The sequence below is a fragment of the Octodon degus genome, unplaced genomic scaffold (assembly GCF_000260255.1).
Source record: "Octodon degus isolate 3935 unplaced genomic scaffold, OctDeg1.0 scaffold02486, whole genome shotgun sequence".
Classification (NCBI taxonomy): Eukaryota; Metazoa; Chordata; class Mammalia; order Rodentia; family Octodontidae; genus Octodon; species Octodon degus.
This window is the reverse complement of record NW_004527062.1, coordinates 1-4,645: the sequence shown is the minus strand read 5'-3', so window position 1 is coordinate 4,645 and position 4,645 is coordinate 1. Positions and strand designations below refer to the sequence as shown.

The 4,645-nt window shown below is 39.6% G+C and overlaps 1 pseudogene; it reads right to left on the bottom strand.

Moving 5' to 3' along the window:
- Positions 1–895: 895 nt before the first annotated feature.
- Positions 896–1,955, bottom strand: LOC101593207 (annotated as a pseudogene).
- Between the last annotated feature and the right edge of the window lie 2,690 nt (positions 1,956–4,645).

The window sequence follows — 4,645 nt, the reverse complement described above, 5'->3', positions numbered from 1 at the left end:
TATTCCTTTTCCTGTCTCTTGCTTTCATTCACCACCCCCTTCTTCTTGAACATCCACCTACCCAAGAGACATTTTAGCAGTAACTGGCATGTCATGACAAGCAGCCCATATTCAGAATACCACAATGACAGGCACTCCCAACATGAAACAACTATTACAAATTACCATCTGCAGTGCAGTAGCTTAGTTAAAGACACCATTTTTTAAAGAGGCTAATTTTGCTTCCTTGAACATGTTTGGCCCCTTTGAGAAAGATCAGGTGGCTGAGGGTTTCTGGAATTGTGTCTGTACCTTCTAATCTGTTCCACTGATGCTCAGGTCTGGATTTGTTTGTCAGAAGCATGCTCATTTTATCACTGTAGCTTAGTAGCATAATTTTGGGCCAGGGATTGTTTATTGTTTTTTTTTTTTTTGAAGTTAAAAATGCTTCCTTTATTACATAAAGCCAGCAGTAACTGCTACTTTTAAGATCAGCTGTGCACTTCTCTTGTTCAAGCGTCATGCCTATGGTGGTAAGGGCAATCACATTCACATGTCACTGGGCACAGCTCCCCACTCCACACAAGTGACAGACTGCTCTAGGAAACAAAGCTCTCCCAGACCCCAGAGGAGACACTCAGGTTCCTGCCATCACATGCACTGGGTGTGCAGCTCAGAGGGAGCCACGGGTGTGCAGTGTCCTAGCCTACCTAGGTGGTGATTATTTTCACTAGAAAGCTGACTACAGCTGAGCCCTAATTTGCATTAGATTAGACATCCCATCTCCTGAAGCCATGCCACCATGCAAGGTGACAGCCCATAGGTCTGAGGACAGCCAGGCCCTCCCGTGCTGCACCCCTGGAGGGGGCTTCACAAGATGAGTGGGAGTCACAGGGGTGCATGGCAGAGAGGGCTAGAGGCTGCCCAGGGCTGCGGCTGCTAGCAGTTAGTGCACTGTTAGAGAACATCCCATTGTTTGGGTCAAGGAAGAATTCTGGGCCAAAATTGTAACCAGATTGTAATCAATTTTCTAAGCAAAAGAAACATTAACTGTTAAGGTTAAGGAAAGACAGAACCATTCTCTTCAAATGGCCACTACTCTGTTTTGTGAACTGTTATTAAAAATCCTGAGCTTAACAAAAATCTTTGTAAGTCAACTCATCAAAACAGGCATTTGGCCAGCAAGAATTTCATTTCACACCAATTACACTTTGGATGCTAGGTTTATTTAGGGCGGCATTTGCACAGGTTTATAGAATATTTACTCTAAGATGACAAGACAGCTCCCCTCAGGGAGACCCTGGCGTAAATGCATCTGCTTTACTTATTGAGCAAGAGGGTAACATTAACACGGAAGCTTTTGACTGTGGCACTGGAATGACGCTACACGGTGCACCCTTCAAAGGCTACGGTCAAGGACCTACCCAGCTTTTCAGCAATGCAAGCCCGGTTGAGGTCTTCTGGCCCATTTGCTTGACATTCGTGTTTTATGTCTTGGAACTTCTTTTTGATGGCGTCCTTGGAGCTGGCGTAGATCATCTTACTCTTCAGAGGGGCCAGTTCTGGAGCCCACAAAAAGAACATCAGCTCTTCTTTCCTGGACTCCTTAGTCTCGAAGCTTGCATCATACAAAGCATAGCGACAATCCTTTTCAGGAAGCATCCCCACGAAGTGCTTGAAGGGATCGGTGAAGGTCACACCCACATCTCCAACCAAGATCTCTTCGCCTTCTTCAACAATGATGCACTTTTTGTCTGCACTGAGACAAAAAAGGACAGCCTTCTTTCTTTCCTCTGGTGTGGAGCATTTCCGAACTTTCATATCATAAAAAATGCGACATACTTCATCAGCAAGTTGTACTCCTGAGGCCATCTTCGCCGCGGCGGTCGCAGGGACACAGAGCGTGCGGAGCAACCTCCTGAAGAGAGCAGGACCTAGAGAGCGAGCGCAGAGCAGACGCGGCGCCGCGAGCCTACCCTGGGCAGGGATTGTGATGTCTCCTGCCTTTCCTTTGTTATCAGGGATTCCTTTTGCATTTTAGGTACATTCTCATTCCAGATAAATTTTAAGAATGTTTTTCTATATCTGTGAGGTATGCCAATGGTATATTAATTGGCATTGTATTGGATATAACAATTTTGGGAGTATGGTCATTTTCACAGTGTTGAATCTTCTTATACAGGAGCAAACAATATCTATTATCTCAAATCTTCTTTGATCACTTCTTATAGAGTAGTAAAATGTTAGATCTATAAAACTTTTACATAATTTCTGATAATGATTACTAAGTATTTCAATTTTGGGGATTTTATTGTGATAGGCTTCATTTCCATAATTTCTCTTTTAGTGGGTTCATTGACAGTGTACAGAAATGCTATTAATTTTTCCATGTTGACTGTGTATGTTGCTATACTACTGAATTTCCTTATTAAATCTACATGTCTTTTTGTAGAATTTTTGGGGTTTCTATGTAGAGCAGCATGCTATCTGCAAATATGTAAAATTTAATTTCTTGCTTTCCTATCCTTATTCACTTTTTTCATATCGATTTTATGGAGAAAGAAGTAGCAAAGAGACAGCTAAAAAACAGGTTAGCAGAAGAGTTACAATAATTAACACAATGCATATTGCTGTCTTTGAAGTAGTTATTCATACTACAAGATGCCAATATTATATCATGTCTAAACACTATTAGTTGAAAAGTTTCTTCTCATTGAATTAAGAGAAAGTAGATGTATATTTATGCTATTATATATATGTATATGTATATATATGTATATATATATATATTTGTTACAAAATGGTGCTTCATTTATATCCCCTTTTTGTCTACTTTTGTCAGAGATGTGTATTCCATTGCCATTCATATATTGTAGGCACATGAATTCAGCAAAGTGAACTATACTTTTCTGATGGATGGTTAAGACCAAGACAAAGCAAGACCCATACAACAAAAAATGTAATTGTTTTAAATGACAAGGTCAGTCAAAACCCCTCAAGATTTACCCTGAAACCCTGTGTCACAGTTTGTAGATCCTTTGTCGGTGTCAGCCATGTGGATGAGTGTCAGACATGTGGATGAGTCATAGCCATTGCTTGAGCAATTTGCTCTCTATGAAACCCTAAATGTTTTCTCTCTAGATCATTCTCCTTAAGCACACACTACATACTTGATCACTTTGTACTGTTGCCCCATAATCTCCATGATCACAAAATTTGGGACATCATTGAGTTACAGTACAGGTTCTCTTATATCCTATGTCCTCACTGACCTTGAAGAGCTAGGACCACAATATTGGCTATCCTTGTAGACTTTCTTTTTCTCTAATTGTTTGGTCTGCAACCTTAAGTTGTTAACCACCCAGAAGAGAAAATTAATGGTATTATTACCCTAAAACATGGGCTGTTCAGTTTAACATCACTGTCTGAATATCAAATGCCTTAGACATAACATGGAACAGGTTTTTTTTCATGAATCTTTGACATGCTGCACTTTATTTTTTTTTATTTTTACTTTTTTAAGACTTTTTTTTATTTGAGAGAGAGAGAGAGAGAGAGAGAGAGAGAGTGTGTGTGGTGTGTGTGGCCCGCTCAGCCCACCAGGGGGCGGGGCTGGCATGTGGTGCTGGGGGATCGAACCGCGGTCCCTGATGCTTTGCTAAGCTTGTTCTAAGTAGGTGCTTTAGACCACTGAGCCATCTCACCAGCCCCGACATGCTGCACTTTAAATCTGTACAGAAATGAAAAAATTTAAAAAAATAAAAAATAGTAAGACAAATAGACATTAACAATTACAAATTTTTACACAGAAATGTAGAAATCTAAACATATATGACATTGTAGCAGGACAGCACTAAGACTTTTTTCTTATCTCTTGTTTTCATTAATTAGGTTTTTTTTTTTTTTCACAAACATCTACGTAAGAGAGAGTATAGTAGTAACTGATATGACACAAGAAGCGGTACGCTTTTAGAAGACCAGAATGACAGGGGTTCCAAGCATGGCTACACTACACACTGCAATCTTCATGGCATTTGCTCAGTTATCAGGCATCAGCATATATAGTTAGTCAGGGTGAGAATCCTGCCAGCTAACTGATACTTTAAAGAACCTGATGGAGATTATTAGCATCATTGCCTTAAACATCTTGTGTTTATAAAAGCATGGTTTTGCCCCTGCCATGCTTACTAGCTTTTCTCCTTGCCCTCTCTCCATTGTTTAATTCTCACTTTCCATTTAGTAGTGTTATACCTTCCAATTTTATTTCATCTTTTGAGTTCTTACAGTAGGGAGACTATACAATATTTATATATGTGAATCTTGTTTATTTCACTGATGAATATATCTTCAAGTAGCATCTACTTATATATGAAGGCTTACAGTTTATCATTCCTTATAACTAAGTAATACTCCATTGTATAAAAACATTACATCTTTTTCATTCATTCCTTAGGTGACAAGCACCTTGGTTATCTCCAAAATATGGCTATCACAAATTGCACTACTATAAACAAAAGTGCACAAATATCTCTATTATATGATGTTTTCAGTTCCTCCGGGAAAATTTCCAGTAGGGTGATAGCTGGTTTGAATGGGATTTCCAGTCTTGTTTTTTGAGGAGTCTCCACACTGATTTCCATATTGGCTGCACCAGTCTACATTCTCA